Genomic DNA, 10929 nt, shown 5'->3' on the forward strand with positions numbered 1-10929 from the left:
AGAGCACTTTGAAAACTTGGCCACAGAATGCAACGTAGTGCTAAGTATTATTATTCTCCTCTGCTTTTAATACCTGCTGATAGCAGATGGGACAAGAGAACACGTTATACAGCTTTACACAGAAAGATGGCAAAAATACCTTCCTTGTACCCATCACTTCTCTGCCAGAACTACTGTAGTTTATAAACTGTAAATCAGTAAACACTACTAATTTGTTGGAAGCAACAGGAATCCCCAAGGGGACAATATTATGGAAAATAGAGGTAGCATTGTCAAACAAGATGGAGTACTGCATTCCTGTGAAGGGAACATAATGGTGAGTGGATAGTGCATTATCTGAAACAATTATGGTGTTTAAGGGAAAACATAGGTGGAAAGACAAGATCTTCAAGACAGAGAGAGAGAGAAAGAGCTCCGTTTTTGCCCAACATTGTACACTAGAAAAATTCTTCAACAAAAGTGAAAATATGACCCTCCATGATATTGACAAGGTCAGTGAAACCTCATGCCATTCCATGTGTAAGTTAACATGGCTTGCTGTAACTTGCATACCTGATTTCCCAAGTTTTAACTGAAGTATTATAATCACTACTTGCATCCCTCCATTTCTAGATTCTGCTCTGTCTTTAGATTTTTGAAGTCCCCTCCCCACCTCCACCTGCCTCTTATTTATCTTGCAAGTTTTCACAAAGGTGCACCAAATTCTAGAAGAGAGAAAACTGGAATTACATAAGTTTAATAGGCAGTCAGATGCACTAAATCACAGTTTCACTGAAGTGACTCAAACAATACGCAATTCACAGGAGGCATAAATAAAATCAGAGGTTCCCTAAATCCTCTGTTTTCAGACATAAAGAGTATAGTAACTATTATTTCAAAATACACCCTAATAATTGCTAACATGACCAGTTAGATAAAAAAAAATTAACTTAAAAATCTTTTTAGGTTTAGGTTTTTATTAGTGAGAAGTAGTTTAAAAAGAAGGTATCTGATCTGCTTTGGTTTTCTGCTAAGCGGTCTGTGTCTCTGTCTGGAAAACAGTACTGTCCCTGCAACAGGTGAAACATCAAGGAGTTTAAATATTTTCAGGACAAAACTATTAGAAAGATTTTTCTAAAAGTTAAAACTAAACAGAGTGCAGTAAATGCCCAGTAAACAATTTCTCGTGAAAGTACAATTAACATTTGGAAATTTAAAACGTAAAAGAGCAAGAACGTTTCCTACCTGCAGCTTTTGTGTTGGTCAGGAAGTGTAGCTCTTTTCTGATTACGATCTCCCATGGCTTAGCTTGGTTTCTGCATTTGAATGTTAAATATGTAAGAATGCCTTGTTTAGCTTGAGAGTTTGCATGACCTCTTAATGAGACACTGTAGTTAGTGTCATTGGGTATGAAGGTATCATGTGACTGTAGATGAAAATAAAATCCCTTAAAGTTTGAATTTAATACTTCCTAGAATCTGTAACCCTTTACCTGCAAGCTGGATATGAAACCTGACAAACTTTGTTGTTTTATGGTCAGGATAAAAAAAGAAAATGTGCCATCTTATTCCTTTTCTCTTGGACAGTAACTTGTATAAAAAAAACCTCCAAGGCAATTTATGCACCCCCAGATTTTTGCTGCATTTTGAGTATTCTATATATTAGATTCTCCCAAGTCACGAACTAAGCTGACCAGAAAGTTCCCCTCTCAGATCAGGTATTTTTACCTGGCACTGAATTATAGTCACCACCATGTTGGGTGCTGCTGCTGCTCAGATTTCAGTCCTCCAGCTGAGAGATATACCTACAGGGGTGACATCAGACCTGTCCATAGAAGTTATTGGTTTTCTTGGAACAGCTGCCTTCTGGGTGTGGTATTACTTCCAGATAGGATATGAAAGGAGAGTGCTTACTTGTCCCACTCCTAGTTGTAAGAAGGAGGGAGTGCCTAGTTGTAAGAAGAGAGATTTTAGGAGATTCCTGCAGGCAGCCAGGCAAATTAATTTTTTTCTCCAGTCACATCAGTTAAAATACTGATTCTTGATATTCCTAGAGATTGTAGGCTGAGTCTTGGAAGGAACTTGCTGCATCACAACAACATTGTACAATCCCAGTCGGTTGTTTCAGAGCTGTGGGTTCAAAACTGCCCACGTACTTTTCTCTAACCAGATGAGACTTTGGAAATATTCTACTAAATCCTTTTTATTGGTTTGCTTGTTTTTTTGTTTTAGGGCTTATGAAAATGAGGCTGATATTCTTGGGTACAGCTACTCTACTGGTGGGTGCATTGCTATCATGCATTAGAAAATAACAATAGCTATATGTATGGGACTATACAACTTTGCCAGCATAACTCTGATCTGACCAGCAATACCCAGTTACTGCAGTCCTGGTCCTTGCTGTGAGAAGAGAACACTGATCATGCTGAAAAATGTGCCACTAAACCCTGATTGCCTTACTCATGTGAGGAATCCTATTGACAATTGGAGTGGAGTATGTAGAGTGTGCAGGAGTTGCCCCATGGTGATTTTTCTGATGTGCACCGGGGATGGTATAGATTTCAGAACATTGGATTCATTTCACTTGTGGCCTCAGTAAACTGGACACAGGGCTTACAAGATGAAACATTAATGTGTAAAACAACTGCGCCACCTAGCCTCAGTTTCTTACAGCTGCCCTTTCTCTAGTTACATATTCAAAGGCTAAACATAAGATGCCAGGAATCAAATTAACAAAAATTGCTTTGGATGTGCTTAATGTAAATGGAAAAAGTATGTTGTTTAAAGGCTAAGCATAGCTGAGCTTTCAGACTGCATGCTAATTCCAATAACTTCTACAATAGCTGTTTGGCACATTTAGTTCTTCCTCCTATGTTTTTAGCATGGTTGAAAATGGGCTTAAAGAATCAGGAATGTTTTTTAAATTAAAAAAAAGCCTACATTAAACTATGATGAAGGTTCCAACTTCATGGTTCTGATGGCAACTGTAAGGAATCACCAGTCTCTTGCAGGTACCTCTTCACTGCAAAAAAATCTCCATGGAAGCAAGAGTCAGAGCCTGGGTCAGCTGAACTCCAGCATGCGTCATGGGCTAAAAATAGCTTCCCGCGGGGGCTGGAACCTGGGCTCTGAGACTTCCCCCAAGTCAGGTGACCTGAGCTCTGACAATCGCTGCCGCAGGGTTGTGGGGTGTTTTGGAATGTACACTGAGTGACCCTGACTTCACAGAGACAGCCGGTATACTTTGAGATACCCACCCTTGTTTGTTTCCCGTGCTGCACCTAGGCACGTGTGGCATGCTTATCTCACTTATATTGCTTCCACCTGATTTACACTGGTGTGAGATCAGAATTGGGCCCCATGGACTTGCTCCTGCTTCCATTTATGTTACTTTGCCTTTGCGTGGGATCAGGATTCAGTCTAGTGAGATGAGCAGGTGAAAGGTGACAACCTTCACTATGAGCCAGAGTCTGGTCTGAAAGTGATTTCAATGCGGTTATCTGTGGAACAGGGTGGTCAGCGTGAGTAAGCGTGAGAGGATATGGCCCTACACATGGAATTCCTAGTCTTTATTGAACCTAAAACGTTTGAGCTAGTTTGTGGCCCCTCTACTCACACTGGTGTGGAGTTATTCACCCAAGTAGTCCTTCTGAAGTCATTCATCTGAATTAGTGCTTACCAACATGGTAAGGAGTTCACAATCTGACCCTTCATGTTCTAATCACTTCTTGTCTTTATTTTACATATACATATTACATAAAAAAACCCCTGCATTTAAAGAACATTTATTATGGTTGTGAAGTCAAGCACTCAAAAGTTAGGAAATGCCAGAATTCAGGTTACCAGTATAACCTTAATTTAGCCCCTACATGTGTGTATGCATTATGATAAGACTTTAATTATATGATCACATACTGTTTTTTTCCACAGGACCCTGCCTCATTCAGTGCATAGCATAGATGGTGCTCTCTTAATTCAATATTTTGTTTTCTCCTCATTTGTTCACTGGGTGGTCCCAGGCCTTATTTGCTGCTGTGAAGACAGAATTATTAATTTACTTATGGGATTTTCTGCGGCGCTTACCACTATAGTATCTGAGTTCTTCACAAATATTAATTTATTTTCACAACATCCCTGTGAGATGAGAGTGTATTATTATCCCCATTTTACAGGTGGGGAACTGAGACACAGTGAGACTTGAAGGAGGGGCGGGCGGATGTATCCACTAATTGTGGGTGTCCAATTTGAGATGCTTAGGACCTGATTTTTCAGAGTACTTAACAATATATAGCACTTTGTATTTTCAGTGCACAGCTCCCAGTTGCAGCTGTGAGTGCTCAGCACTTCTGCTGATCAGACCCTAAGGTTTCAAGTCAGGTACCCAGAAAATGAGTAACACACAGTTAGAGATCATCAGTGTAAAATTTGGGTTAAATGACTTGCCCAGCATCACATAGGTACTCTGTGGCACAGGCAGGGATAAAATCCAGTTCTATAGGTCAGCATTAAGCCGCCTTAACCATGAGGCTGTTGTTTCTTTTCCTGCAATCCCCTACCTCATTTACTATACACTGTTCAAAGAAGATGATCCTGGAGTTTTTCTCGCCAGGGCTGCACTGGGTCTCTGCAGGGGTCATGAGCCTCCTCTTGTGGGAGTGCAGACAGGGCCTGGTCTGCATCTGCAGTTAAGTCCATGCCTTCTGCCTTCAGGTCCTGCATAGAGTCCTTTATGGTGCAGATAGTCCAGCCTGGAGTGTGCTGGTGCACTCTTTTCTCTGCCACCTCCGAAGGCTCTGATACAACCGGCAGCTCTTTTATCTCCACCTGAGAGGTCCCCTGAGACCTCTCTGAGCTGCTCGTCTTCTACCAGGACCTCTCAAGACCTGGACGCTAATCTCTGTGACCAGGTCCATAGCAGCCACCAAGAGGGAGGATATTCTCGGAGAGCCCCTGCTACACAATCCACTCCATAGTGTGCAGGTGATAGAGTTCCCCTTGGTGCACCAGAGGTTGGTCCTGGCCAGTGTCACCAGAGTCAGAGACCTCCTGGACTACGATTGGAGGAACTGGATGGACCCCCCCAGCACTTAGCCAGCTCATGGGATTGTTATCGTGTGTGTTCCCCGTTGTGTGCTCCAGGAGGTGAGGGCAGCCTTGCCTCCTGCTTCTCTTGCTTGTGCGTGTTCTGCAGGAGGGTGCTCCTCACCTATCTCTCACCTCTGGCCCCCCTGCTCTGTGAACCTTTCTAGCCACCCCCTACATGTCCCATGAACAATATCCAGCCTGTCCACCTCTGAACTGTGCCCGGAGAACATCTGTACGTGCTCATGCTTTGTACCATCCACTTCCTCTCCCTCATGACCCACCCTGACACCAAGTGGCAGGACCTGCGCCACCTGAGGAGGGCAAGGAAACTTAGTGGGCCTGTGTGTACTCCACACTGGTTCCATGGCCCACCGGAGATATCAGTTGGCAGCTCCTTCATGGAGCCGTGAGCATGAGCATGTACCTGCACAGTTCACAACTTCCCTGACTCCTGTCCCTTTTGCAGTGAGAGAGACACCCTGGCACACATCTATGTAGGGTGCATATGGTTGCCACCCATATTCTGGCTTTTCCAGAACCACTTACTGAGGTTCTGGCTGTACTTTTTAAAGTCCTGGGACCTCCTTGTCAGCCTCCTCCTGGCGCTGGCCAAGATGGCCATCCATCACACCAAGAGTAGGAAGCTGGACGGGCAGGTACTCTGTGACTGGGGCCTATTTTTGTTCCCTTGTTCACAGAATTATAGGACTGGAAGGAACATCGAGAGGTCAACTAGTCCAGTCCCCTGTGCTCAAGACAGGAATATGTATTCTCTAGACCATCCCTGACAGCTATTTAGTTACATCTCTGTGCAGTGTTCCTCTGGGCTGTGTCCACTGACTCCTGGGATGCTTTAGAAGAGCACTGGGTTCTCTGCTCAGGTGTTCCCTTCCGATTCCTGGATTTTCTACCTTTGACCTCCCTCTCAATCCTCTTTTCTCCTTTGTTGTTCCCTGTAATCAACTGGAGCCTGGGCTTAGTGGCTTCACCCATTAGTTGAAGGGGAGGGCCTTTAATTTTGAGTGGGCCTAGACCTTCCCGTTTCCATTACTTCAAATTGTACACACTGTCCATCTTCTATAATAAATGATACAGACAACAGCCTTCTTCACTGCACAGCCCTGATTCATCCTTACAGCAGTTCCATCTTGTGCACTTTTTGAGGCTGGGGTTCTGAGGACATCATAGTATGTGATTCTGTAATTAAACATTGCATCGTAATACACAGGATAATGGGACAGAATTAAGGTTGCTCAGGCAAACTTTATTCTGGCACTTCTTAACTTTTGAGCGCTTAACTTTGCAATCTTAATGGTGTTCTTTTAACATAATTGTTTTGTGTATAATTTCCTAGGTTTTTACAAAAGCAAACTGAAAAAAACCCCAAACACATTCCGTTATGTGGCATCATATGGACACTCCCACCCACTGTTCATCGGCAGGTTTGGAACCTTTAGCTTCATGACACAGGCCTCTGCCACTTAACCGAACAGAATAATCGAGAGCAGTGATAGATTGACATCCTGTAGTCCAGCATTTGAGGGGGATGAGACATTTTGCTGCTGGGATTCACAGATATTTGCTAACGGCAGAGGAATGGTGAGTCTCAGGAACCTTGGGTTCCATTCAAGGCTCTAGAGCGGAGTGTCCTCTAGTGAGCACAGATTCTTCTGCCCCATTCTCCCCAACCTTGACCTCTTTTGCTTCTCCCTTCCAACTTGTACTTGTCCCAGTCCTGTCTCTGCCCCACCCTGGCTCCTCATCCCAGTCTCATTCTCTTCATCTAGCCAGGCCCAGTGTCCACTCCTCAGGCTTCTTATCTCAGTCCCATTCTTGTTGCCCAGCAAATCCTAGGTTTGCCCCTCTGCACTGCCCATACCAGTCTTCCCCCATTTCCAGTCCCAGTCTCCTTGTCTAGCCAGTCACTGGTTCCCCCTCCTGACTCCTTATCCAATCTGTCTCTCTCCTTCTTCCTGTCCTCCAGTTGTCCCAGGTTTCCCATCCCCAATGGCTTTCAGTCCCAGTCTTCCCCCACTGGGTTAGTGTGACCTCTTCCCAGCTCCTTGTCCCAATCTCTTTGCTCAGCCAGTGTCAGTTCTCTCCTTTGCATCCTGTCTTGCATCAGATCTGCCTCCCCACTCTTCCCCATTACCCCATCCACTGGTTGTCAGTTCCAGTCTCTTTGCCTAGCCAATCCCAATCTCCCCCCAGCTACTAGCTTTATGGCCCCACTCCCATTTCTCTTCACGGCTCCCAGTCCTAGTCTCCTCCCTCATCCCATCTCCCAGTGCCAGTTTTCCTCCTCCCCCTTGCTTAGCTTCCAGTCCCAATCTCCCCCACAGGCTCCTTGTCCCAATTGATTCCCCTCCCCCCAGCAGGTCTGGCTTTGTTAAATTGGGGAAAACAAGTTATTTTGCCCTAACCTCTTTCTCAGAAACAGCTGAACCATTTTGGCTGAAATTTTCCAAAAAAGATCAGCCTGAGGCGGACACCTGATGTGGAATATTTCAGCTCAAACAGTTAAAGTGTGGCAAAGTTACAAACAATTGAAAACAGTTTTATAATAGGCTTCAGAGTAGCAGCCGTGTTAGTCTGTATTAGCAAAAAGAAAAGGAGTACTTGTGGCACCTTAGAGACTAACCAATTTATTTGAGTATAAGCTTTCGTGAGCTACAGCTCACTTCATCGGATGCATACTGTGGAAAATACAGAAGATGTTTTTATACACACAAACCATGAAAAAATGGGTGTTTATCACTACAAAAGGTTTTCTCTCCCCCCACCCTACTCTCCTGCTGGTAATAGCTTATCTAAAGTGATCACTCTCCTTACAATGTGTATGATAATCAAGGTGGGCCATTTCCAGCACAAATCCAGGGTTTAACAAGAACGTCTGAGAAACAGTGCGGGGGGAGGGGGGAAAGGAATAAACAAGGGGAAATAGGTTACTTTTTATAATGACTCAACCATTCCCAGTCTCTAGTCAAGCCTAAGTTAATTGTATCCAATTTGCAAATTAATTCCAATTCAGCAGTCTCTTGTTGGAGTCTGTTTTATAATAGGAAGTGTCGGGCAACCTTAATAATAGGTGGCACTATTAGCCCCTCCTAAAATATATAGACAAAAATGGACTTCCACACATCATCGTCTTCTGGGATATTGCATTTTAATCTGTGCCATAATGCACCTAGAATGCTCATTGAGGCCTCAGTCCTGGAAACTTTCACATATACACATCGCTCTAAGCCTGTGAGAAGTTCCATTACAGTGAGTAGGACTTTAAAGTGAAGCATGTACTGAAATGTTTGTAGGATCAGGGCCTTGGCATGTAAGCCACTTGAGCAGAGACCTACTACTTTTTGTCAGTGTTGAAATAATATCAGTACGAGCATGTGGAAGGTCATGACAGTGGGATCGGGGCAGAGCTCCTGTATGCAGTTCAGGATTGAGGCCTTTGCTTTTAGGTGAAATCAGCACCAAGCTGACAGTCCTGGGTAGTAAAGGTCTCTGTTTCATCACAGCACAGATACTGCATGGCAGCAGCAGGGGAAGCTTCCTGCCATTGTTCCTAATAAGATGGCTCAGAACTTTACCTGGAGGGCTCATAACCAAAGGGTTAGTCTCTATGTGCTCTATATTGAGAGGTTGGACATTGTGATTTAGAAACACCTAGCCTGAGACCTTCAATTCATTTCACATGGCCACTATCCTGCAGTCAAATGGCAATGAATGACTTTCAGTGACTACCACAGTGACCACATTTAAAAGGTTTCAGAGTAGCAGCCGTGTTAATCCGTATTCGCAAAAAGAAGAGGAGTACTTGTGGCACCTTAGAGACTAACCAATTTATTTGAGCATAAGCTTTTGTGAGCTACAGCTCACTTCATCGGATGCGTTCAGTACTGAACGCATCCGATGAAGTGAGCTGTAGCTCACAAAAGCTTATGCTCAAATAAATTGGTTAGTCTCTAAGGTGCCACAAGTACTCCTTTTCTTTTCACATTTAAAAGGTAATCTAAAGGTGAGAAGCTCTGTATCCCATTACCTCTTTCTTTAGCCACTCAGTACTTTAGAAAGTAGCATTCCAATAATCTTGAGTACATTCCTCAGTGGATTATAACAACTTTAAAGCGGGTCATATTTGCAGTCTAAATACTTGACAGTGATTGTTGATAAAGGAATCCTTCATTAGAACTATCCAGAGGGCCTTGCACACATTTTGGTTTGATTACCTGCAAAATGGTGTATCAAAAATCAAGCTGGCATTGCTCACTACAGGGACCAGAAAAGTATATCAACAAAAGGCCCTTTCAGAATGCTGCCCTTTCTCTCTCCTAACTCGCGACCTGAATAATTGCTGAACAGGCTTTATTCAGAATTTTAATAACTTGAGTTATTTATTATTTGCATTATGGTAATGCCCAACGGCCCCAGTGAGAATTGCAGTCCCTTTGTGTTGTGTGTTGCACAAACACTAGATGTCATGATCCCTACTCCAAAGATCTTACAAATCTAATTTAAGATAACGGTTAAGATTCTGTGCTTTAAGCCAGCTTTGTGCCCTTGTTATTTTGGAAGCAGTTCACAGTGTATATTAGCGCAGGGGTGCGCCAATTTACAACAGCCTCCTGAGGGCTGCCTGTAGGCTGCTCTGCAGTTTGGAGCAGCCCAGAGTCCCCATAGCAAGTCCCCCCAATATGTCCTCTGCACGGGGGCTTGGGAAAGAGGGCAGCACAGGGCCTTACGCCGGTGCTTAATTTGTGCCATGCTTGCCAGGGCTGAGCCCCAGCATCTCTAGGTTTGGCAATTCGTAGCCCTGGCACCTCTGGGCTCGCTGCATCAGTTATGGATGTAAAAAAATTACTTGATCCCCGGCACCTCTTTCATTACAAAGGAAGCACTGCCCTATATTGTGACTGTACTAGGGGAATGAGGGTGCAGAGGTCTTACACTGAAGGCATTTCAAACTTGTGCTTTCATACGCTGGAGTAATTTTCTGCAAACTGGTTTGCCATGTCTTTCAGTGCTGTGATAGGGAGGGCCATTGGACCCAATTAGCAAAGGATTCACTGTTCATTACAAGCTACCCCTGTCTCAGTCCTGATAGACTCACTACACCTAATACACTGCTTTCATGGTATTTATCCATAAAGAATAGCATGTGAGGGTCCACTGAAAGCCTGTAACCTGTCGATATTCATAAACATTGTAATATGTGTGTGTGTATGGGTAATATTTAAGGAATATTGTGACTATGCTGAAAATTATGCCATTATGGTCTTGGAATGAAATTTGGTCACCAGGGAATCATGTCTTGGCAATGGCCCATTCAGATGGGAGGGAGTTTTCACCCCTCTCTTGCTAGCTGATTATTTCATTTATTGCTCAATTGCACCCTTGCACCAACTCAGAAAAGTCAATGGGAAAACCATCAAACTACAAACATGAAAAACACTTGGCAGTGAACAGGAATTATCTGAGAACTTTGGGGTGAGAAACTACTGTATTAGATAGGGAAGGTAACTCTTAATAAGTTTAGGCCGTAGTTCACATTTTATTATTTTATTTGATATGTAACCATTTGTTTCCATCACTCATCACTCACTCACTTCTATTTAAAGCTCAATTTTTTTCTTAAATTTTCTTTTGTTTTACTATAATTACTATAAGTGCTGTGTGTTACACAGGGATGGTGATTTAAGGTAAAACTGGTAAATGGGAGTACACCATTCCTTTGGGAACAAAGGATCTGGGATTTTTGTGGGTATCCAGTCATGCGGGGCTAGTTCTCACAGGGGATACTTTGAAAGGATTCGGGGGCTGGTGTACATATGTATTTTACCTGTAGGGCAAAGGCAGAGCCAGG

General features: G+C 43.5%; 1 protein-coding gene across 3 annotated transcripts in view; it reads right to left on the reverse strand.

Annotated features, from left to right (window-relative positions):
- Positions 1-1312, reverse strand: part of PGCKA1 (PDCD10 and GCKIII kinases associated 1) — a 64129-nt gene extending 62817 nt beyond the window's left edge. For 2 of the 3 annotated variants that reach the window (XM_073342297.2, XM_073342303.2), the window contains exon 1: positions 1225-1299. The gene's annotated coding sequence lies outside the window, so the exon portion shown is untranslated. Of the gene's footprint in view, positions 1-1224 lie in introns of all 3 variants that reach the window. The other variant, XM_073342301.2, reaches the window with a different exon arrangement.
- Between the last annotated feature and the right edge of the window lie 9617 nt (positions 1313-10929).

The sequence above is a fragment of the Lepidochelys kempii genome, chromosome 4, assembly GCF_965140285.1.
Source record: "Lepidochelys kempii isolate rLepKem1 chromosome 4, rLepKem1.hap1, whole genome shotgun sequence".
Lineage (NCBI taxonomy): Eukaryota > Metazoa > Chordata > Testudines > Cheloniidae > Lepidochelys > Lepidochelys kempii.